General features: G+C 38.4%; 1 pseudogene; it reads right to left on the reverse strand.

Annotated features, from left to right (window-relative positions):
• Window positions 1-1,084: 1,084 nt before the first annotated feature.
• Window positions 1,085-27,002, reverse strand: LOC126587613 (ubiquitin-like domain-containing protein CIP73; annotated as a pseudogene).
• Window positions 27,003-27,150: the final 148 nt, after the last annotated feature.

Here is a 27,150-nt window from a genome sequence, read left to right on the forward strand (position 1 = left end):
TGATCATCGTATACAGATTAAAACAAGGGGTCCCTGCGCTCACTCAAACACACGCAAACGTAAAGAATACTCAGATCCCATTCATTGAGCGATTGCATCTAGTTGAGGAGAGCGGCAGAAGATTCCTAGTTCCCAAGAGATGTCTTCTTCAGGTAAGTGGTTACTTATGGTACTGTGAATAATCTATTCCACTGATTTTATTTACAATCATCTTACATTTGGTATCAGAGCTTTCACATACCAATTAACCCTAAGAAGAAAGCATCAAGAATTCTTTTGTGTTGTAGATTAAAGAATTGATATATATATTATACAGAGAAGGATGTCTATGAACACATGACAACTAAAGTTGTCTGTGTTGACGAAAGTGTTATCAATACCAATATATATACATCAGTAATGGAATGCAAGAGCAACCAGTGCTCTGATACCAATTGTTGTGCTAGGATAGCACCAAACCCGTTGGAACCAACTCAAGCTAACCCACAGGAAATATATCAAATGGAATGCAAGAACAAAATATTAAAGGACACCAAGATTTTAACGAGGTTCCTCAACAGTCAATGTAACTGGAGTACGTCATCAGAGCAGTAGGAGCTCACCCAATAATCCACTATCAACCAAATGGGAGTTTACAAAGTGTTGGCAAGCTCACAACCCAAAACCCTAATACAAGCAATAGCTCTCTCACACCAAAGAAACAAATAGAGAAAGAAATATAGTGATTAATTTCTTATGTATACAAAGCTCAAAGCTATTACAACAACAACTACCTTGGTGGATGATTACTAACCAAAGAGAGGAGCACTTTCTTTTTCTCTTCAAATAGGGGCTTCAGCACCCCTATTTCTTCTTCTCTGTTTTTCTGATGCATACCTCTCTGCTCTCTCAAATTGCTCCAAAGGCAATAGCACTATATTAAGAACCAAAACCCACGGGTGTTGATGGCCAAAACAACTAACTTTAGATAAGGTGCCTCTTTTTTCCCCAAAACAAGGAAGGGACACAATGATGTTGTCTACCTTTTCTTTTCTTTATTTAATCAAAAGGTATTTGCAAGTTGGCCACTAATTTTGGCCACTATCTAACATAATATACTACTTGGGACCTGTCTCTCAGAGTCTTGGCTGTTTGGGGTTCCGCCAGCTGATAAAATATTGATACTGACACTTCGTGCAATAGATGGTCGTCTGACGTTGGGAGCTGATCCTGTAGGAAAAAGCCACAAATGAATACACTTAACCAATGACAGCAACTTAACCACCAAGGTTAACTACATTAGAAGGGATGTGTTGATGCACAAAATTCGGAGGATCTTGAACCAACGTAAATTTGGCCGTGAATCACATAAACGCACAAGAACACAAAGATGTATCATGGTTCACCCCAATGTGTGGGCTACGTCCACACTGATGTTGATTCCATTTCTCTGTATGAATGTATGGATTACAATAGATCGGCAAGGGAGCTCTTTGTGGATGCATCCCTTGCCATTTTGCTCTCTGTTTGACTGAGAAGGTATTGCCCTCTATTGTTGTGAGGGTTGAGTGTGAGGCTCCATTTCCTTCTGTGAAGGTCAGGCTGAATGTGAGTCCCTTAATGAGGGTGATGGAGAGTCAATTTTATAGAATAAGGGCTCCCTCCCCTTTTACATAAATCATGGGCTTAGGGATGAGGCCCAAAGACAAGGCTCAATATATGGTACCAACAGGAGTCCCCCAAGTCTTCAGTCAAGAGAGTCTTTTGGCTGGAGACTTCAAATCCAATTCAACATAAAGCAATACTTGGCTAGAGGTATCACACGTTGCGAGACTGTTTGGCTGGAGGCGATGCTCGTTGCGAGGCTGCTCGGCTAGAGGCTATGCTCGCGGCAAGGCGGTTGCTCAGCTGGAGGCGATGCTCATTGCGAGGCTACTCGGCTAGAGGTAATGCTCGCTGCGAGGCGGCTCGGCTCGTGGTGTTCCTCATTGCAAGTATGTACTTTATGTCAGCGTGCACTTAGTATAAGTTGATTCTCGACATGATTCGGGTCCGCTTGTCGGGTTCGCATATTGGGTTCTGTTAATCAGCAACAATGTTGATTAGTGAATCTAGTTGCTCAATAATTCCTGACAATAAATGATAGTATACGTATAACCATATACTGAATAAATCAAATTAACAGAGTTTGTCAAGACAAAATATTGTACCATGTACCTACTACAAATAAATAATTTATTTAGTTGTGTGGTAAATCACATGTTGTATAAGTGACATAGTTTAATGGCAGTCACAATACTTTAGGCCATGAATAAATATTGCACACGTACTTGGGTTAAATATGTGTCACTAGGTGATGAATAATATATATATTATATATTTTCATTCAAGTTGTTGATATCCAATTTGGTCAGACTTGTCACATGTTATGGGAAATAGTCATGTGATAAACCATTAATAAGATACAAAGACTAATGATATTATAACATAATTAAGTAGCGCGTGAACAGCTAGTATGTAGCCTATAATGCTGCTCCTAGTGTGTGTGATGCAGACATCAAATAATAAAATAATATAAAGACATCGTGCGGACTAGCCTGTATATTTTCGACTGCCAACTCACATCCATTTTCAGCAAATAAAAATAAAAAAGGAAAAGTAAAGATATCATCATGATGTTTGTGGGGAAGGTTTAGAGCAAAAGTAGGAATATATTCACTTTAAGTAAAGATACCTGCCAATCCGTGGAGGTAAGCTCCAATTTACAACTTTTTGTGTTTTTATTATTTCATTTTCTTCTTTTTCCAACATCATGATTGATTCCAACCTTTCAATTTTATTATTCCATTAGCAATAGTGAAAGTTTTGTGAAGTGTCGCAATCATGTAACAAATATTATAATAATAAGATATTAAATAAACAAAGATAATTTGTAGAAGATGGAGTCTTTATCTTCTTTGATGGATTGTTGTCGGAGAGCAGAATCTTGTACTGGACCAGAGTCTTGGTGCTGGAGTTGGGTCTGTAATGGTGGTTGTGGTGGTGGTGAAGGAATGGTCATAGAAGGGTCTTCAATGGCTTCCCACAGAGCTCACTGTTTCCTGCAAACTGTTTTGTTTTCTGACTGAGCAGAGCCCGCGAGTCCGGTATCGGTCCAGTTAAATTGTTGAAGGAGAGATCAATAGTGAAGTTCTCCGAAACCCTTTTCGCGAAACCAACTAGAAATTTCCCAAAGATTTTGTTGTAGGAGAGGTTCAAGTAGCGCAGGTTTTCACCACCGAAGTCGAGAGGCAGAGTCCCATTGAGGAGGTTGGAGGAGAGATCCAAAACCTCAACGGACTTAAAACCAGTGGGTAGATTCCCAGAAAAGTAGTTACTCCTCAAAGAAATTACAGTGAGGTTTTGTAAAGAAGTGAGAATTTCTGGGATTCTTCCGGCCAATGCATTGTCGGAGACGTTGAGAAACTTGAGGCCTTTGAGGCCGGAGACCAACTGATTCGGTAGGTCATCGAAGATCACATTGCTGGAGAGAGAGATGACCTGAAGCTCCGAGGCATTGAAGAGGGCGACAGGCAGAGACCCATTGAAGAAATTATTGGAAAGATCGAGCCTTTGAAGGTGTTGGAGTGAACCCAACTAGGGTGAGATTGAACCCAGCAGGTGGTTGTTGGGGAGGACTAAGCTGGTGACTTTAAACATGTCTAGGGTACCTGGGCTTCCCAGCTGGGTGCACGTGACGCCAGTCCAAGAGCATGGGGTTTTGTCTTCGTAGTTCCAGGAGTCGAGGACTGAGAGCGGATCGCTGAAGATTGAGTATTTTAAGGAAATCAGAAGAACCCCATCTGAGTTGAGAGTAAATGTTGCAAGAAAAAAAAGAAGAAAATTGAAGGCAACCCTCCACCAGGTCATGATTACGTCTTGAGCTGGGTGAAGACGAGATGCTGGGTTTACAGGTTCATAGGGTAAAAAAAGGTCTAGAGAGAGGGATGAGAGAGTAGGTTAGGGAGTATATGTGCAGGTGTTTGGTTCTTGGGTTTCTGCAGATTGACGGTGGAGGTTGTGGTGAGGTTTCACGGTGGTGAGATAAAAAAATGAAAGAGAACCGACATAGCTTTTCGTGTCGTTTCCCACAGACGGCGCCAAATGTTGATGCATAAAATCCGGAGGATCTTGGACCAACGTAAATCAGGCTGTGAATCACACAAACGCACAAGAACACAAAGATGTATCTTGGTTCACCCCAATGTTTGGGCTACGTCCACACTGATGTTGATTCCATTTCTCTATATGAATGTATGAATTACAATAGATCGGCAAGGGAGCTCTCTGTGGATGCAACCCTTGCCATTTTGCTCTCTGTTTGGCTGAGAAGGTATTGCCCTCTATTGTTATGAGGGTTGAGTGTGAAACTCCCTGTCCTTCTGTGAAGGTCAGGCTGAATGTGAGTCCCTTAATGAGGGTGATGGATCCCTTTTATGGAATAGAGGCTCCCTCCCCTTTTACATAAATCATGGGCTTAGAGATGAAGTGATAGAAGCATATTTATGCAACTTAGTTAGCTTGTTTCTTGGCATTTACTTAGTTTAATTCTAGTTATTTTAGTACTTTAAGCTATTTTCGTGTGTTTGTAGGTTCAAATAACAAAGTTAGCAACAAAGTGCTATTTGGAGCATTTTGGAGCTTTTTTGGGCCAAGATTGGATAGTGCAAGCATGGAGACATGAGGATGGACGTTTTTGAAGATTTGAAGGCTAGAAATCAGCATGTATGTGTGCAAGTGTGTTGACCTACAACTACAAACATCCATCCACTACACCCATTACATCCACTCATTACTAAACATTCATCCACTACACCCATTACATCCACTCATTACCAAACATTCATCCACTACACCCATTACATCCACTCATTACCAAACACTCACCCACTACACCCATTACATCCACTCATTACCACAACACTCACCCACTACACCCATTACATCCACTCATTACCAAACATTCACCCACTACACCCATTACATCCACTCATTACCACAACATACACCACTACCACCTTAATTAGATGGTGATCCTCTCCCTAGCCTATAAATACATCCACCCTTCACCATAACAAGGGAGAAAAAATCCATCCAAAATACACACACATCATCTACACAATTCTCCACTCTTTGCTGCATTCAATACAACCTTCATCCAAACACATCTATTCATCTGCACATCCATTCCTCCATACAAACAAACGTTCAAACACTTACCAACACCTTGTGCCCTAGCAAAGGAAGGGAAGGAAAGTGCTTGGACGTGCTTGCTGTCCAACTTCGATCGTTGGAGCGTTTAGGTGTTTTCTTTCTTTTGTTTCCAATGTTTAAATTCATTTTCTTTTGTTTTGTTGTGAATATGAATGGCTAAACCCCTCTTGGCTAGGGGTGATTTCAAAGCCATGATTATGTGTGTAATATGATTTGATAAATTCCAGTTATGAACTCTTGAATCGTAAATGCAATTGGCTTAACTATTTGATTGATAACTTATTTGTATTTGTTAATTAAGGGTCGACACTTAATTGGCATGCATAAATCCGTTGCTAGAATATAAGGAAGTTTCACATAATCGTTACAAACTTATATTCATATGTAGTGAAGGTCGCTTATAAATGATCGCGTTAAGTTTAATTCTAGCATGAGTAACATGATGTCATAGTTGCAAGTGCTTTGTCAATGCTTATGATTTTCATTAAACGTAATGATCTTTGATTGTATCTCTATTATGATGTCATGTAAGGAACTTTAGAAGAATGTTTTAGGTTGTCGAATGATGTCATCCAATCCAATAAAACAAGGAAAATCTGAGAGTTAACTAGTAATGTCACGGTTAATTTGGAGCATTGTCGTTCATAATTCAATGAAGTGGTAACTGGATATCGAGTTATTTGCATACATGTCATGTGTGGAGAAAAAGCCTCTAGCTATCACATCCATCATCTTATTTCTCAAATTTGTTTTACAATCTGTCTAGTTTTTCATACTTGTTTGTTTGTTTCAACTTCGTCCAAAACTCAATCCCCCTTTACTTTAGTGTGTCTAATTAGTTAGAATCTGTTTTAATTTGTGTTTTTAAATGTTTTGATTCAAGTAAAAGTCAATTTTCGTCCAAAGTCATTCCTAGTGTCTAGTTTAAGTTTATTTAGTTGTTCTAAGCTGGTTTGAGTATTTTAAGTTTCCTTTGAGTCTTGTGAGTCTTGTTAAGTATTTTTAAGTTTAGTTTTATGTTTTTTAGTCAGTTTAGAGGTTATTAGCAAGCCCTCCTAATCCCCGGTCCAGAACTATCCCTACTTATACTTATACTACAATTGTCAAAAGAGGGTTAAATTTGTGTGTTAAGATAATTTTCGCATCATGAAGCCCAAAGACGAGGCCCAATATGTGGTACCAACAAGATTAAAAACTTAAATCCAGTCCTTGGATGAGCTACTGCCTAACTCAATTCTTGTGCGTAAGACCTTGGACGAGCTATGTGTTATTATTTGTTGAACTAATCTTTTCTTTATATGCTACTTAACAAATTACATAGTACAACAAATTAAGACACATGTAGTATCTAAATTAAAAGAACAAAATATTTGAGAAACTTCTGGCACCACCACAGAGAACAAATTGTCCTCTCTTGGCACTGCCAACAAGTATATTACCATCTCTTGTAGAATCTGCAGCATTTTGCTGTTCTACTGCAGATTCAGAAGACTGCTGATCAGTATGGAGATTGGCAGGGTGACGATCTCTAGACGCTGGAGTTCCTCGTTCACTATTTACATTCCTTGAAGCTACATGCTGAAACCTTCCAAGCAGTGGATAGTATAACCCTCTCAAAATACCAGAAGAATCTGATGGTTGGCGACTGAGGGAAGCAGGGACTGTTGCAACCATGGTCCTCATTGGCACTATCCTTACAACCGGATCTCGAGCAAAAGTTGAACCACCTGGGACCCTTGAAGTGGCTTGATTAGTAGGATCTTCACCACCAGAACTTGTTGCTGGGTTTCTTTGCCCTGACGGCTGATGATGTTGAGCTAGGATAACACCAAACCAATTGGAACCAACTCAAGCTAATCCACAGGAAATATATCAAATGAAATGCAAGAACAAAATATTAAAGACACCAAGATTTTAACGAGGTTTCTTAACAGTTAGTGTAACTGGAGTACATCCTCGGAGCAGTAAGAGCTCACCCAATAATTCACTATCAACCAAATGAGAGTTTACAAAGTGTTGACAAGCTCACAACCCAAAAAACCCCAATACAACCAATAACTCTCACACACCAAAGAAACAAATAGAGAAAGAAATATAGTAATTAATTTCTTCTCTATACAAAGCTCAAAGCTATTACAACAACAACTATCTTGATGGATGATTACTAACCAAAGAGATGAGCACTTTCTTCTTCTCTTCAAAGAGGGAATGCTGCACTTCTATTTTTTCTTTTCTGTTTTTCTGGTGCACTCTACAACTACAATCAGAAAATGCTCTCTATTTTCTACACCTTTTACAACTCCCCTTCCATTTCTCTCATTTCAGGCTAAATAAAAATTCAAGGGTAAAAGACTGTTTACCACCCTCATGTTTCGTGGTTTTCAACATTTAGTACATCAAGTTTTTTTCGTCCCAGAGTCATACCTAAAGTGTAAATTTTGGGACAGTCTCATACATCTGTTAGTCAAACTGTTAGTTCTCCCGTTAAGTGATGACGTGGCGCTCTGATTGGACGCCACGTGTCATTAAAAAAATAAAAAATTTATTTAAATAAAAATAATATTAAAAAATATTTAAATAATAAAATAATAATAAAATATTTTTTTTCCTTCTTCTCTTCTTCTTCTTCTTCTTTTTTTTTTTCTTCTTCTTCTTCTTCTTCTTCTGGGTTCGGTTCTCTCTTTTTTTTTTTTTTTTTTTTTTTTTCTTCTTCATCCTCCTTCTCCTTCTCCTTTCTCCTCCTTCTTCTTCTTCCTTCTCCTTCCTCCTCATTCTTCTTCTCCTTCTTCTTCCTTCTTAAGAAGGAAGGAGGAGAAGGAAAAAAACAGAAAAAAAAAAAAAAAAAACCGAACCCAGAAAAGAAGAGGAAGAAGAAGGAAGAAGAAGGAGAAGAAGAAGGAGGAGGAAGAAGGAAAAAAAAAAAAAAAAGAGAAACCGAAGCCAGAAGAAGAAGAAGGAGAAGAAGAAGGAGGAGGAAAGAGGAGGAAGAAGAAGGAGAAGAAAAAAAAAAAAAAAGAGAAACCGAACCCAGAAGAAGAAGAAGAAGGAGAAGAAGAAGGAAGAGGAAGGAGGAGGAGGAAGAAGGAAAAAAAAAAAAAAAAAAAAAAAAAAAAAAAACCTAACCCAGAAGAAGAAGAAAAAAAATTTTTTTATTATTATTTTAATATTTTAATATTTTAATATTTATTTAAATATTTTTTAATATTATTTTTATTTAAATAAATTTTTTATTTTTTTAATGACACGTGGCGTCCAATCAGAGCGCCACGTCATCACTTAACGGGAGAACTAACAGTTTGACTAACAGATGTATGAGACTGTCCCAAAATTTACACTTTAGGTATGACTCTGGGACGAAAAAAACTTGATGTACTAAATGTTGAAAACCACGAAACATAAGGGTGGTAAACAGTCTTTTACCCAAAATTCAAAGTAAAGGAATAATCATTTCTCTACAAACATCATCATGACCTTCTTTTTTCTTTTCAACAAACATAATCATTTGTCTCCTCATAATGATGTTCCCACATCATTATGTCCTTCATTTTTATTATATGCACCGAAAGGTTTTTGGCCACTTGGCCAATAATTCAACAATCTCCACCTTGGCCAAGTTCCGAAAATGTCATGATAAACCAAAACCAGTGTCTTAAATGCCGATAATGTCGGCGATATTTCACCGATATTATCGGTTTTTAGCGAGACCGATATTTTAATGGTTATCCAATTGGTTTTCGTCAAAATATCGTGATATTTTGATATTATCGCGGAATTTCATAACTGTGCAAATCGGAGAAGAACGCGGGAGCTTCTACAGCTCCGGCCAACTGTAAAAGAGCCCCCTAGACTCCGATCTAGGTATGAAAATGAAATAGAAGACGAAAGGAACGTCTTTATAACGTCCGTTTGCCGTGAAACAGTCGGAGGTGTTCGGAAAGTTCGTCGATACCCACGGCCTCGCCGGAGATGGGTGTGCCTATTCCCGAGCTGATTTCATCCCAAAAACCTTGCAAAAACACGAGATAGAACTTCAATTTCACATCTAAGCTTCGATCTAGAACAGAAAAAGAAAAACCCGAAGCTTACCTAACCGGAGAAATTGAAGAAACTCACCGGATCAGGTGCGATGGTGTGCGTGTGGGTCTCGGTGCAGAGAGAAATGTGAGGTGTATGTGGGTCTCAATGCAGAGAGAAAAGAGAGGGAGGAGCAGAAGGTCGTGGTGTGTGTGTGTGTGGGAGAAGGGAGAAGAGAGATCGAGAGATCTCTGTGTGTGTGTGGGGGAGTGGATAATGGAGAGAATAGAGAAGGATCGAGAGAGAGAGACATAGGTCTCTGTGTGTCTACGTGTGCGTTGTTGTGTGCGTGCGTTGTTGTGTGCGTGTGTGGTTGCGTGCGTTGTGTGTGTGTGTGGGGTTTTTCCTGTCAAGACTCAGGACACACTCAGGAACTTCTGACAACTTTTACAATTATTTTGACAATTTCAGACCATGGAAAAAAATAATAGTGATTTCTTTGAAAAGAATCTAAATAATTCAAAGCGTAGACAACTTTTACAATTATAACTTGTACAATTTCAGACCATGGATGGTGGTTTCATTCAAAATCGTGTGCCACTGTGATATTCTTTCAAGAGGTGGAGTATTAGAGCCATTCAGAGCATTTTCGTTTCTTCTTCTTCCCTTACCCCTTTTAAAGTCATTCTAGATCCATTCCAGAGCTTGAACACAAAGAGTTCCATATTTAAAGTAAGTTTACAAACTTATATTTATATTATTGTAATTTATACAACAACAACAAAATTTGTGTGGACTCGTATGTTAATTTTTTTAAGTAATTAATACTTGCATGTTAGTTTTTGTAAGTAATTAAGTAATGTTAACAATTACATGTTAATTTTTTTAAGTAATTAATACTTACATGTTAGTTTTTGTAAGTAATTAAGTAATGTTAACAATTACATGTTAATTTTTTTAAATAATTAAGTAATGTTGTATAATTATTCCCTAGGATAATTTTAATATGTTTAATGTTATTTATTATTTTATTAATATTAGGTTTTATTATCAAATTGGATTATTATTCATTAATATTAGGTTTTTTTTTATTATCAAATTGGATTATTATTCATTAATATTAGGTTTTTTTTATTATCAAATTGGATTATTATTCATTAAATTGGATTATTATCAAATTGGATTATTCATTAAATTGGATTATTATTAAATTGGATTATTATCAAATTGGATTATTATTCATCACTATGTTTTATATTAGGATTATTTTTTTATCAAATTGGATTATTATTCATTAATATTAGGTTTTATTATTCCATATTATTTTTATAATTACTTAAATTTTTACAATCATTTTCTTTACTTCGTATTTAATTCTTCTGTAGAATAACTTTTTTATGTAAGTTCTCTTATATAACCGTCATCACTACTATATTTTTTGGCCAAAAAATAATTGTCTAATTTTCATGCAAAATAAATATAGGTACGTTTAAGATGTCCAGTGGAGTTACTAGACGTGATCCAGCTTGGGAACATGGAGACCCAATAGACGGAAACAAACATGGCACAATTTGCAAATATTGTGGTCAGGTAATGAAGAGTGGCGGAGTGACACGGCTTAAGTACCATCTTAGTGGATTAGATCCAGCAAAAAATGTCCAACGATGCGATAATGTCCCCCCAGAAGTGAAGGCATTCATCAACACATTATTAAAAAATAAAAAACAGCAGAAGGAAAATATAACACATGGAATGGAAAATATTCGAGCTGGGCTACGAGGAGAAGTCATTGGCCAAGCGGTTGACAGTGATGATGATGACGATGAGGACGAATGTGATGATGACATGGGACCTGAAGAACGACGCAGTTTGAAACAAGCATTACGTGCCTCCAAACAGTCAGCAAGGTTCTGGGACAAGTGGTGGTGCACAAATGAGACGGGGGGGGGGGCAGTCTTAGAGAATCACAACCAACACCACCAATAGCCCTAAGTTTATATAAGCCCTCCAAAACACGTCAAAAGAGTGTTTGGAGTTATTTCACTGGAGGGAATGGGGCATCTAATTAGCAAGTTCTTTATCTATAAAAATGTCTCTGCTGAGAAAGCATCATCACATCATTTCAAAAATATGGTAGTGGGATGTCAACAGGCCGGTGTTGGAGTACAACCTCTCACTCCCTATGAGATAAGAAACAAATATTTGGATATGGATTATAAAGACATTGGCGAGTATGTTAACAAGTTGAGGTCAAAGTGGGAAAATAATGGTTGCACAATCATGTGTGACGGATGGACTGGCCCGACCAGATTGTCTATCATAAACTTCATGGTATACTCTAAGGGAAAGACAATTTTTTTGAAGTCTGTTGATGCTTCAGACCATATAAAGAACTACAAGTATATTTACAAATTATTGAGGGATGTAATCATGGAGGTGGAAGAGCATAATGTTGTCCAAGTCGTGACCGACAACGGTTCTGCATTTGTCAAAGCTGGAAAAAAGTTAATGAAGCATCATAATGTGTTTTGGACATCATGTGCAGCACATTGTATTGATCTCATGTTTGAGGCAATGGGGAAGAGAGAGAATGTTGCTACTGTGGTAAAAAGAGCTAGAACGATCACAAATTATATTTATAATCACGGTTGGTTGTTGGCAAAGATGCGTGAATTTTGCAAAGGAGAAATTATTCGTCCAACTACCACTCGATTCGCCACCAACTATATTGCATTAGACAGCCTACTTAAGAAGAAAGCAGGGTTGAAGCAACTATTCACTAGTGACGATTGGGCCAACCACAATTTCAGCCGCTCAAATGCAGGTCGTATGGTGGAAAGTATAGTGCTTGATCATGCTTTTTGGACTCAATCAGAACATGTGTGCCAAGTGTTTGAACCTCTTTACAAAGTTTTACGGATCGTTGACACAGAAGTGTATCCTACTATGGGAGCAATATATGAGTTGATGCGTGTAGTGAAGGATGAATTGGAAAGAAAACATGGTGCAAGGTGGGTCATAAAGATAATTGAAGACCGATGGTATAAAACATTATACCACGATTTGCATGCAGCAGGTATAAATTATGTCATAATTTGCAATTCATTTCTTTAGTTGCATAAGTATTATTTCTCTTATTAGAGTATGTGTTTCTTTGAACAACATATTATTTGAATCCTCGATACCAATACAGACCCGGTGTTGGAGATGATGGTACTCTTATACGTGTTGTACATAATGTATACTCTAAATTAGACCCTGCATCACCAGCAGTTGGCCAATTTGGAAATGAGGTACACAATTACTTAAATTATAATAATTACTTTGTTGGATTAAACTAACATGATTTATTGAATTCAGCTAACATGGTTTAAAGATGCAAGAAGAACTTTTGGAGAACCAACATCAGTTGCTGCTGGAACAAAAATGTCTCCTGGTGAGTGTAAACATATTTCACGATAAGTTTATAATAGAATTTGTTGGAGTTATTAGGCTTATCAACATTGTTTTTCATTGTAGCTGAATGGTGGATCATGTATGAGACCGATGCACCAACTGTGAGAAAGTTAGCAATCAAAGTATTATCACAAACAGCTTCCTCATCTGCTTGTGAAAGAAATTGGAGCACATTTGCACTCATACACACAAAGCAAAGAAATAGGTTGGCTCATGGTAGGTTGGAAAAATTAGTTTATTGCTACTACAACATGAAGCTTCAAATTCGAGATAAGGAAGCAGAAATAGATCATGTCGACCGTGGTGACCTACTAGATGTGTTTGATATTGTTGCTGAAGATGATGATACATAGGGTAACCAACTTTATCAATGGATTAGACCTCTTCATTTAGATGATGATGAAGGCAACCCAGCTCCCAGAGTTGCTGAAGAAGCACGTAATAAAGGGATAAATGTAGAAAGAGTATTAGCGGAGGAGGTGCGATCTAGCAGCGCTGACTCTTTGGAAGAACTTTTACGCCCAAGACCAAGAAACACTGGAATTCCACCTTCTTCCAATCCTACACAACCACAACATCGTGCTGATACTAATGATAGCTCTAGTACAAGATCAGGAGGAGACTCACCTACCATCAGAGGTGGGAATGATGAAGGATATAGTGGAGCTGGAGGTAGTGGTGGTGGATATGGAAACTATGTTGAACCACATCCCGGATTTATGAGCCCCTTCATTGGTAAGGCAAACTTTACGCATGCAACACAGGATGAGGACCATGGCAGTAGGTGGGCAGGACCAGGAATTTGTGCCATAGGGAAGGACTATACTCGTAGAGAAAGATGCAAGGGGATTTTGTCAAGTCAAGAAGATGACTTGTTATCTATAACTTCGGACTATGTTGGATTGGGAAGTAGTAACTATGGTTATACTCATAACCAACCATTTCCCTACCCTTCATATCCGATTCCTGTTGGGATGGAATCGAGTGACTCATGGAAACAATTCAAGACTCAATCTTCAAATGATTTTACTTATGGACAAGGTCAACCAATCTCGGATCCATATAGGTGGCATGTTAACAATTACATGCAAAACTATTTTGGGGATTTATCATTTGATAACTACTCTTCACAATACACTCACTCTACACATAGAGATGATGAAGATAGTGAAAAATTTGAACCTCATAGGAACTCAATATGGTACTAAGTCACTCATGTATCTTACCATGCAATGTATAAAGTGTAAAATATTGTACTAATTCATTATATATAAATTATTATGGTGTGTTTAAACTTCTTTCATTAATTACTACATATTTTCTACATTCACAATGTTTGCCAGCTCGCTATATAATCAACTTGATAATGTTAAATCCATCATGCAATGAATTTCCTTCCAATTTTTTTGGGATAAACTAATAGATAATTGACTAAATAAACATCCTGCAAAGTTTCAATAAAAATTTCCAAGTTTTTCTTACAATTTCCGTGGTTTCCATATTATTTTTATCGATATCGATATTATCCCGATATTTCCATCGATATTTCCGTGTTTTCGGACTACCGATATTTCCGATATTATCGATATTTAATACCTTGACCAAAACAACATAATCAACAAAAATTACTCCCAAACACTAGCAAGAGAACAACTCATGTCGAGCCAAATGCTCCAAAACTCCTACTGCTCAATGCCTTCTTTATATAGGCAAAATGTGAGCCAAGTTTAAGTAATGAACAAACTTGGCTACACCAACAACCTTAGTCAACATATCAGCGGGGTTGTCTTTAGTTGGAATCTTCTGGAGAATGATCTCTCTTTCACCAACGACTTCACGCACAAAGTGATATCGCACATCTATGTGCTTGGTTCTCGCATGATGAATCTGATACTTAGCCAAATAAATGGCAATCTGACTGTCACAATGTACCTCCACCTGCTTTTGGTCAACCCCCAAATCTCTAATCAGCCCATGTATCCAAATGGCCTCCTTTATAGCTTCAGCAACTGCCGCCTCTGTAGTAGACAAGGAAACAGACGACTGCAAAATGGACCTCCAACAAACTAGCCCTTTAGCCATAGTAAACACATAGCCTATAGTAGACTTCCTTCCATCCAGATCACATGCATAATCTGAATCAACATAACCAACTGCAAAATGACCAATACCATAGTCATCTCTCTCAAAGCATAAACCAACATCTGGAGTACCATGGAGATACCTCAATATCTACTTAGCTGCTTGCCAATGCTCTTTACCTGGGTTATGCATATATCGACTCACCATGCTAACTGCATGAGCAATATCTGGTCTAGAGCATATCATTACATACATCAAACTACCAACCAAATTTGCATATGGTATATTTTTCATTTGCAGCTTCTCTTTATCAGTTTTAGGACATTGTAGATAACTCAATTTAAAATGAGGAGCCAAATGGGTACTAACCAGTTTGGTTGAATCATGAACTCCAAACTTTCGAATCAACTTCTCAAGGTATTGTCTTTGATTCAAACTGACCAAACCCTTTTCTCTATCTCTAGTGATCTCCATGCTAAGGATCTTCTTCGCTTCACCAAGATCCTTCATCTTAAACTCATTCTTCATTTGCTTATTCAATTTCTCAATCTCTTCGACATTCTTTGAGGCAATCAATATATCATCAACATATATCAACAAATAAATGAAAGACCCATCTTGCAACTTCTTGAAATACACACAATGATCATATTGACTTCTAGAATATTTTTGGCTTCTTATAAATTTATCAAACCTCAAATACCATTGCCTTGGAGATTGCTTCAAGCCATAAAGTGATTTCTTCAAATTGCAAAACAAATTCTCCTTCCCTTTCACTGTATACCCATCCAGTTGACACATATAGATCTCTTCATTCAAATCACCATGTAAGAAAGCCGTCTTCACATCAAGTTGCACAAGCTCAAGATCATATTGTGCAACAAGAGCTAACATAATGCGAATTGAAGAGTGCTTCACAACCGGTGAAAAGATTTCATTGTAGTCAATGCCCTCCTTTTGTGCATATCCTTTAGCAACTAATCTTGCTTTGAATCTCACATTGCTTTTCTCATCAGCATCTTCCTTCTTGGCATACACCCATTTGCAACCGATAACTTTCTTGCCCTTAGGCAATTTAGCTAACTCCCAAGTCTTGTTCTTCAAGAGAGAATTCATCTCATTAACCATGGCATTACACTACCTCCCCTTCTCCTCACTCTCAATGGCTTCCTCGAAATTGGATGGAATATCATCAATGATAATAGGAAGAGTAAAAGCAACATAGTCACTATACCGAGCTGGCTTAGTAATTTGTCTCTTTCCTCTGTTCTTGGCAATAGACTCTTGAGGTGAAACTTGCTCTTCAACTTGAATAGAATCTTCAAGTTCAACTTCTTTAACATCCTCATGGTCTCCAACTTCTTCACTTGTAGTGGCTTCGACATCAGCGGAAATAGGATTTGAAGTACCAGAGGCAACTTTCTCAAGCTCCACCTGTTTAACATCTTTCACATTCTTCTCAGAGTCTTTGTACATACTTTATTCATCAAATGTCACATCTCTGCTGATTACAAGTTTCTTCATCTCTGGGCACCACAACCTGTAACCTTTAACACCACTACTAAAACCAAGAAAGATAGCCTTTTTGGCTCTAGGAACAATTTTATTTTCAGTTACATGAAAATAAGCAGGCGAACCAAAAATATGAATATAATCATAATCAGTAGAAGGTTTCCCAGTCCATACCTCCATTGGTGTCTTACCCTGAACAGCAGTTGAGGGTAACCGATTGATGATGTGACATGCATAATTAACTGCCTCTGCCCAAAATGACTTGCTTAAACTCGACTAAGACAACATACATCTAACCTTCTCAAGCAAGGTTCGATTCAATCTTTCTGCAACTCCATTTTGTTGTGGAGTTCCTTGGACACTAAAATGTCTCACAATCCTTTCCTCTTTGCAAACTTTAAAGAAATGATCGGATTTGTATTCACCACCATTATCCGATCTCAAAATCTTAATCTTTCTCCCAATCTGGTTCTCAACCATTTTCTTCCAACTTAAGAAAATGCTCAATACCTCACTTTTGTGCTTCATAGTGTGGACTCAAGACCTTCTTGAATAATCATCAACGAATGTCACGAACCAATGTCTACCACTCAAAGAGGGAGTCTTTGTAGGACCCCAAACATCCGAATGCACATAATCAAGAATGTCTTTCGTCTGATGTACTGCAGTACCAAACTTCACTCTAGTTTTCTTTTCTAAGACACAATGCTCGCAGAAATCAAGCTCACAAGTCATGGCACATTTTAGAAGACCTTTTTTCACAAGCCCTTGTAGAGCTTTCTCACCGGCATGGCCTAATCTCATATGCCACAGTCTAGTAGTATCTGAATCAGATGAGCCCATATTTTCTGAGACTACAGATGCTTCACCTGTCACGGTGCTTCCTTGTAATAGATACAAATGACCACATTGATGAGCTTTCATCACAACAAGTGCACCATAAGTAACTTTCAATGTCTGCCCATCTGAATGAAACATGAGGCCCTTGGATTCTAAAGTGCCCAAAGAAATAAGATTTTTCTTCAAATTCGGTACATACCGAACACCTGTCAACTCTTTAACCATGCCATCATGCAACTTCAAACGAACTGTACCAATCCCTTTTGTTGTACAAGGATTGTCATCTTCCATGAACACAACACCACCATCAAACTCTTTCAAGCTTGAAAACCAATCCTTATGAGGAGTCATTTGATGAGTACAACCCGTATCCAACACCCATTTAGTAACACAATCAAATGATGAGGAAGTGGTTAAAGCAAAATAAAAAAAATCTGTTTCAACCTCAGCAACATTGGCTTCAGAACTTTCTTTTCCTTTGGTCTTCAACCTATGACAATCTTTCTTCCAATGACCCTTATTATGACAAAAGGCACATTCATCCTTTTCTAAGGTTTTTCTACCTTTAGAGTTTCCTCTAGGTCGAGAGTGTGATTTTTTCTTACTAGAAGAGGATCTCCTCTCCGATGATCTATCTCTGACAAATAAAACTTCAGAGGTACTATCATGATTTTTATCTATATGCCACATTTCATAATTCATCAAGGCATTTGACACATCTTCAAATTTCACAGTTTCTTTACCATGCATAATAGTGGTAACAAAATGCTCATAAGAGTCCGGCAAAGAATTCAACAATATTAAGGCCTTATCTTCATCTTTAATATCCTCATCTAAATTTAGCAAGTCGGCAATCAACTTAGTAAAAGCATCAAGGTGTCTAATCATTTTTGTGCCTTCTTTGTATTGGAAGCGGTAGAGCTTTTTCTTCAAGTGTAGCCGGTTCTCTGTCTCCCGCATCACAAAATATTTCTAAGTTTTTGCAAGGCACAACCGATTGAAGAGCAAGCCCACAAATTTAATTTCTCCCATTCCGGCTTCGACATAGCTTCCGGCTTCTCTCATAAAGCAGCAAGTAGATCTTGTTGAGCCAACACATATTTGACCTCACATTGCCAGTTGTTTGTGCCATCAAAATTTTCCACTTCGAACTTTGCATTTTGCAACGTATTTCTTGCAAACCCAGAGCTGCTTCCAAAAGGATTCTCATCTTGCCCGTCTGACATCTTTGGCAACTAGACAGTACCCAAGAGCAACCAGTGCTCTTATACCAATTATTGTGCTAGGATATCACCACACCAATTATAACCAACTCAAGCTAACCCACAGGAAATATATCAAATGAAATGCAAGAACAAAATATTAAAGACACCAAGATTTTAACGAGGTTCCTCAACAGTCAGTGTAACTGGAGTACATCCTCAGAGCAGTAGGATCTCACCCAATAATTCCCTATAAACCAAATGGGAGTTTACAAAGTGTTGGCAAGCTCACAACTCAAAAAATCCCAATACAACCAATAGCTCTCACACACCAAAAAAACAAATAGAGAAAGAAATATAGTAATTAATTTCTTCTCTATACAAAGCTCAAAGCTATTACAACAACAATTATCTTGGTCGTTGATTACTAACCAAAGAGAGGAGCATTTTCTTCTTCTCTTCAAAGAGGGGCTGCAACACTTATTTTTTCTTTTCTGTTTTTCTGGTGCACTCTACAACTACAATCAGAAAATGCTCTCTATTTTCTACACCTTTTACAACTCCCTTTCTGTTTCTCTCATTTCCAAAGGCTAAATAAAAAATTCAAAGTAAAGGAATAATCATTCCTCTACAAACATCATCATGACCTTCTTTTTTCTTTTCAACAAACATAATCATTTGTCTCCTCATAATGATGTTTCCACATCATTATGTCCATTTTTATTAAATGCACTGAAAGGTTTTTGGCCACTTGGCCACTAATTCAACAGATGAGTCTCCCCATTTTCCTCTCGAGTGGCATTGGATGTGGTTGCTGGCGAACCTTAGGTACCATTTGGTACGCAAACGGGACAGAACGGGACGGGACGGGATGGAACAGGACGGGACAGAATGGGGTTCCGTGTTATGTTTGGTACGCACAGGATGGAACAGGACGGTTGTTCCGTTCTGCGTTTGGTACGCGCTGGAAGGAACGGAACCAAAAGATTGAATGACTAACTTACCCCTGTTCCGTCTAATGTCTGGTACAGGACAAGAACAGGACCTAGATAATCCGATAACCAAATGCATCATATATTCTTTGCAAACTAAAATCAAGATCAATAATGTTTCACAAAATCTGAGGTCCACATCATGCCAAACGACGGAAATAACCTGGGAATAAATACTTAAAGGTACCTCTTCGTATTTGTATATCAATACACCTTGGAAGAAAACCGGTACTAAGTCCACTACCAAGACCAGAACCAGGCTGCACAGCTCACATGGGGATGGCACCAAAGTTCGTTCCAGATTGGAAGGGAAAAGGCTAGCCAAATATGATTCAATTCAGTCAGTACAAATAGAACTATTTTCAACAAGGTGTTAATTAAGTGTTTAGAAAGTCACAGTACCTGAACCATAATGGGATTAGGGCCAGTAGGGGATATGAAAACAACAGGTCCAGCATTAACCACCGCGTTCCTTCAGCATACCCCCCCAAACCCGATTTCCTTTCTGGCCTCTGTGACCCATGTTCCTTCAGCATATCAACCATCCCCATAACAGATTAAATATGTAAGCACAAAGTGCAGATGAATTTAAAATAGCAAATGATATACATATGCACAAACACGCAATATCCATTAAAGTGAGATCAGCTTCAGAAATTTTCAATTTTAAATTTACCCTGACTTCGATCCCTTCACTGCCACCTGCAATATTTGGCATTCCTATAGAGCCAAGAACAGCAGAGATTATCTGCTCAGACATAGAGATAAGGTGGAAATCATTACCATGAAAATTATTTACACCAAATAGGAATACAAATTATTTAGTTAAAGACTCACCCGATTGACTTCAGGTGCAAACCCATCCCCTTGAACAGGCATGCTGAGAGTTTCAATGACAACACCAGGGCCAACATGACGGCTTGTACTTGAAGCCGGATCAGTTCCTACACAGAGAGTTGGCAGTACAATGTCAATGACGTTAACAGTTGAATCAAAGATCTAGAAGAGAAATAAGGTTTGCCACTAATGGTAACCAATCTTACAAAACAACCCAGGAACCCAACCTATCAGATAGTTTGCCATCAATGTGTCCATAACTTAAAACATGTTAACAGATGTAAAATTGTAGAATACTACATAGTATTAAGATCAACCTGGATGATCTGGTAATCATTCAGCTGATGGTGGAATAGGTTGTCTCAAAACCAAATGTAAGGTGTGGCCATCTTCAACATCTTAACTGTGTTAAGGAAATATCAAATCCATAAAATGAAAAGCTGGTGAGTATAATGGAAATGGGTAGATGAAGCACACATAGAATCCTAAGTAACACAGAGGTGCCACAAGGTTTTCAAAACTAAAAAATTCTTCCACAATTCAAAAGACAAAAAGAATAGGATATGATAGGCAGAGAGAAGCTGATCATCCTTCAGAACTTTTCCTCAGCATATCTGTCGTTGTTGTTCTGATAGCATACCAGTGACAGAAGCAATCTGTTCTTTCAAAGCAGGAACTGGCATCTGCAGTTCAGAATGTTGGAAATTCAAATCAAAACAGGTTGTAAATGGCAGCTGCTAGCTGTTAGTTTCTTTACAGGTTGTACTCACACTTACTGCAACTACAAAGACTAAAGTTTCCTCCATGTGCTAGTTGAAAGTGTGTTGAAAGACAGCAGAGATGTGAGCTGCTGTGTGCTAGCTGAAAGGTTGTGTTTGCAAGCTGGAAGGATGCAGTGTATGTGTGTGCCAACTATCCAAAGTTGTTGCATGTGTTTGAAAGGGTGGAAAGATGGTAAACACCATCATTCATTGTATGTGTTGTTGTATTGTTTATCAATTTCTGTTTTGTATAAATAAGCCTTCTTGCTAGGCTTTAGAATATCAATTCCATTCCAATTCCTTTCTCATTTTCAGCTTGTAAGCTATTGAGTTTGTAAACTCTCTTTTCATATATCAAAGTCCAAGTGTTTTGCTAAAGCTTGTAGCTTCCCTCCTTTCTATATTTCTTTGTCCAATTTTATTGAGAGTGCAAAGTGAGAGGTGTGATAGAGTTTGTAAACTTATCACCCACATATTTTGGTATTGAGTTAGTAAACTTTTCAATACCAACAATTGGTATCAGAGCCAGAATACCATTCTGGTAGGTGCAGCAGTTATGGCATCCAACTTAGTACAGCTCCAAGTTCCCACATTGAAGAAAGAAAATTATGAAAGATGGTGCATCCAATTCAAAGCATTGTTTGGATCACAAGAGCTATGGGAAGTTGTCAGTAGTGGGTATGTTGTACCCACTACCGAGCAAGAAGCCACATATACTGCAGATCAAAGGAACACTCTCAGGGATTTACGAAAGAAGGACTAGAAGGCGTTGTATCTTCTCTATCAAGGATTAGAAGATTCAACGTTCGAGAAGGTTGCAGAAGCAACAACGAGCAAGCAAGTATGGGACACACTCAGTACAATCTACAAAGGAGTAGATCGAGTCAAGAAAGTGAGATTACAGTCACTTCGAGCAGATTTTGAAACTGCTCACATGAATGAAGGGGAGAGCATCTCCGACTATCACTCAAGGCTCATTGTGATAGTAAATCAGATGAGGAGAAATGGGGAGAGACTCGATGAAGTACGAGTTGTGGAGAAGATACTTCGATCACTCACATCTAAGTTTGAGCAAGTGGTGACTGCCATTGAGGAATCCAAGGATTTGGAGGTCATGAATGCAGATGAGCTACTAGGATCCTTCCTAGTTCACGAGCAACACATTCAGAAGAATGCAAGCCCCACAACGCTAGAGCAAGCTTTGGAGTCAAAGTTGAATATTGACAAACCAAATAAAAGTCGTGGGCACTCACGTCGTGGGAGTTCATCCAACCGTAGCCGAGGACGAGCCCGAGGAAGAGGTCGAGGCTATGAACAAAACCGAGGTCAATCTCAAGAGTGGAGATCTACCCGAGGAAAGGCGCATATCCAATGTCACACTTGCAAGCAATATGGACATTATGCAAATGAATGTTCATATAAAAATGGTGAGCATGTCAACATGGCAGAATCAAATGGAAATGCTGGTGAGGAACTTACAGTCTTACTAGCACACCATGATATCAGTAGCCAACAAGATGTTTGGTATTTAGACTCTGGTGCAAGCAACCACATGTGTGGAAAGAAAGAGTTTTTTGCCGAACTCAAAGATGGGCCTTATGGATCTGTGAGTCTTGGTGACTCCTCAAAGTTGCCAGTTGAAGGCAAAGGAAAGATCAAAATCATCCAGAAGGATGGAAAAGAAGAATACATCTCCGATACCTACTACATACCAGGTATGAAGAGCAACATTCTGAGCATTGGTCAACTGCTCCAGAAAGGGTATGTTATACATATGGAGGATATGTTTCTCACTCTCAGGAATGCAAGGAGAAAGCTTATTGCACGTGTTCAAATGTTAAAAAATCGAATGTTCTCGTTGAAGTTGAACACAAAGATTGGGAGTTGCAACATTGGTGTAATGGAAGATGAGTCATGGAAATGGCATCTTCGATATGGCCATCTTCATTTCAATGGCCTAAAGTTGCTGTCAAGTGGAGGAATGGTTCGTGGTCTACCCCAGATTGAAGCCACACGCCAAGTATGTGAAGGTTGTGTGCTTGGCAAGCAAGCACGACTATCATTCCCTGTTGGTGATACATGGAGAGCAAAGGCACCACTGCAGATGGTACACACGGATATATGTGGTCCATTGGATCCTATGTCTTATGGAGGTAATAGGTATTTTATTACTTTCATTGATGATTTCAGTAAGAAGACTTGGGTTTATTTTCTCAAGGAGAAGTCGGCTGCCCTAAGAATCTTCAAGGAGTTCAAGGCACTCACAGAGTCTGAAAGCAACCATAAGCTTGTGGCTGTGAGATCAGATAGAGGTGGAGAGTACACCTCCAATGTTTTCCAAGCATACTGCAAGGAGCAAGGAATTAGGCATCAACTGACTGCTGCCTATACCCCACAGCAAAATGGGATAGCCGAAAGAAAGAATCGAACCATCCTTGACATGACAAGGTCCATGCTTAAGGAGAAGAATTTGCCAAAAGAATTGTGGGCAGAAGCTGTAGCTTGTTCGATTTATTTGTTGAATCGATGTCCAACAAAGAGTGTCAAGAGGATGACACCACAAGAAGCTTGGAGTGGATACAAGCCGAGTGTTGCACACCTAAGAGTTTTTGGGTGTGTTGCATATGCTCAAGTTCTAGAAGCCAAAAGGAGAAAGCTCGATGATCAAGGTGAAAAGTGTGTGTTTGTGGGTTATAGTGAAGAGTCCAAGGCATACAAGCTCTACAACCCACTAACTGGCAAAATAGTGGTTAGTAGAGATGTCATCTTCAGTGAGGAAGAGGCATGGAAGTGGAACAACAAAGAAGTCAGTAAAGAGAAGATTGTCTCCACTGTTTTTGAAGAACCAGAAGTTATACCACCTGTTGAGCAACAGCCTGCTCAAACAATCACAACAACTCCAGTGCACAGAATTGCAAGGAGTGGTCCTACATCCAGTGAAGAAAGCAGTTCCTCAACTCCAGTAAGGCTAAGAAGTCTCACCGAGATATATGGACAAGAAGAAGAAGAAAAAACCAACTTTTTCTGCTTGTATGCAGACCACGAGCCTCTCTCATTCAATGAAGCTGTGGAAGAAGATTGTTGGAAGAAAGCCATGGAAGAAGAGATCCATGCCATCGAGAAGAATGACACTTGGGAGTTGACAAAGCTCCCACCAAATCAGAAGGCTATTGGTGTCAAGTGGGTGTACAAGATCAAACGCACTGCAGACGGGAGTGTGGATCGGTACAAATCAAGGCTTGTAGCAAAGGGCTACAAACAGAAGTATGGAGTGGACTATGATGAAGTCTATGCTCCAGTTGCAAGACTTGACACGGTAAGATTGCTAATCTCTCTTGCCGCTCATTATAAATGGAAAATTTATCAACTAGATGTCAAGTCAGCCTTCCTTAATGGAGTTCTTGAGGAAGAAGTGTACGTGGAACAACCAGAAGGCTTTCAAGTACAAGGAAAAGAAGATAAGGTGTATCGTTTGAAGAAGGCTTTGTATGGCCTCAAGCAAGGACCACGAGCTTGGAACTCAAGGATTGACAACTACCTTCACCAAAATGGATTTCAAAAATGTCCATACGAGCATTCAGTTTACATGAAGAATGGTGCAAAAGGGGAGTTCTTAATTATTTGTCTCTATGTAGATGACTTGTTGTTTACAGGAAACAATGAAGCAATGTTCTGTGAGTTCAAGCAATCCATGTTCAGTGAATTCGAGATGACTGATAATGGATTAATGTCATACTTTCTTGGCATAGAGGTGAAGCAAGAAAGTGACGGTATTTACATCTCTCAACAAAAGTACATGAGAGATATATTGGAGAAATTCAATATGGATAAGTGCAATATTGTCAACACTCCAGTTGCAACTGGATTGAAGCTATCTAAAGAAGGAGAAGGTGAGTTTGTAAACTCAACCGTGTACAAAAGCTTGGTTGGAAGTCTAAGGTACCTTACAATCACAAGACCTGATATAGTTTATGGAGTTGGACTCGTGAGTCGGTACATGGAAACATCAAGGGAGTCTTATTAGCTGGCTGTCAAGAGAATCTTGAGGTACATAAAAGGTACTCTAAACTATGGTCTGTTTTATAATTTTGGTGAAGATGCAAAATTATTTGGTTATTCAGATAGTGATTAGGGAGGTGACCAAGATGAAAGGAAAAGCACAACTGGCTATGTGTTTTTTCTAGGATCAACAGCTTTCTCATGGACTTCAAAGAAGTAATCAATTGTTGCTTTGTCATCATGTGAAGCCGAGTATGTTGCTGTAGCCTCAACAGTGTGTGAGGCAATTTGGTTAAGAAATCTATTGAAGTCAGTGTGTCATCCACAAGTGGAATCGACTGTGATTCATGTGGATAACATGTCTGCAATCAAGCTTGCAAAGAATCTTGTTCAACATGGAAGGAGCAAGCACATTGATACCAGGTTCCATTTTCTAAGGGATCATGTAAAGCAAAAGACAATCGAACTTGTCTATTGTCACACGAAGGAACAAGTGGCAGACATCTTCACTAAGCCACTACTAGTTGAATCATTCCGGCTGCTACGTGAAATGCTAGGAATGAAGGCATTTTGATTTGAGGAGGTGTGTTGGAAATTCAAATCAAAACAGGTTGTAAATGGCAGCTGCTAGCTGTTAGTTTCTTTATAGGTTGTACTCACACTTGCTGCAACTACAAAGACTAAAGTTTCCTCCATGTGCTAGCTGAAAGTGTGTTGAAAGACAGCAGAGATGTGAGCTGCTGTGTGCTAGCCGAAAGGTTGTGTTTGCAAGCTGGAAGGATGCAATGTATGTGTGTGCCAACTATCCAAAGTTGTTGCATGTGTTTGAAAGGGTGGAAAGATGGTAAACACCATCATTCATTGTATGTGTTGTTGTATTGTTTTTCAATTTCTGTTTTGTATAAATAGGCCTTCTTGCTAGGCTTTAGAATATCAATTCCATTCCAATTCCTTTCTCATTTTCAGCTTGTAAGCTATTGAGTTTGTAAACTCTCTTTTCATATATCAAAGTCCAAGTGTTTTGCCAAAGCTTATAGCTTCCCTCCTTTCTATATTTCTTTGTCCAATTTTATTGAGAGTGCAAAGTGAGAGGTGTGATAGAGTTTGTAAACTTATCACCCACATATTTTGGTATTGAGTTAGTAAACTTTTCAATACCAACACAGAAGGCACAATTTGGTAAATTCAAACCTGTTTGGAAAACTTTTACAAAAACGACTTTCTACTAGCATATATGTCCTCACATGCAATATCCCTTCACAAATAAGCTTCAGTACTAACGTTTACAGTTTTCACACATATAAGCACTTTTAACTTAAGGAAACTATCTCAAGCTGTAAGAACATATTATATGGGTACACTAAAAATGCACAAACATTATGGTGGTCAAGATTGTACACAAGGATATAACTGTTGCCCAAAAGCAGGAAATATAATGAAAAGTCACAAGAGATGCAACCTGTTTATCCACCCTGAGAGTATAGGTTTGTGAATCCAATGTTTTAATTTTCATCTCAATAGTGGCTTCGGACCCTTCAACCTGCTCATCCATGGGAATATGTTCAGTACCATAACCACCCATTCTCCTCAGACCGCAATGAACCTGCAAAAGAGAAAGAGTATAAACTATGAAACAGCTTTCTCTCTCCATTATATTAGAGGTTGGGATGGGGAAACTTGAACATTCAATCGACTACTAGTTTATATAATGACATTTATAATCGAAAAACATGAAAAACAAAATGAGAAAAAGGAAAAACCATTAATGTTATAAGGCATGCCCATCTCTACTTAACCAATAACACAAAATTGTAGTAAAAACATGGGTAGCAATTCTTGATTAATTCCCAAACCACCACAAGTATTTCCAACGAAAAACTCGAATGTCCAGTCCAACATATATACAATACTTTTGATTTTCCATAACCTAAGCCAACTTCAAAACATGATTTTGTATAAATACAAACCCTTTCTCCCTATTCTCAGTTAACAACATTGCACTAAATAGTCTGCACACATGCAAGGCATAGCATAAATGTTAGTATAAGGGCATTCATTACAGTTAAACGCCCCATCGCATCAAGAAAATTTATGACCAAAATCTACTGATCACCACAAGCAACATGTAACGGAACTATAAGAAAAGCAACAGCACTCATATCACAATTTCCCATTCTCTTTTTTCTTTTCATTGGCAGCATCCATGACCCTTTTGACTTTGAT

This window comes from Malus sylvestris, chromosome 2, assembly GCF_916048215.2.
Source record: "Malus sylvestris chromosome 2, drMalSylv7.2, whole genome shotgun sequence".
Lineage (NCBI taxonomy): Eukaryota > Viridiplantae > Streptophyta > Magnoliopsida > Rosales > Rosaceae > Malus > Malus sylvestris.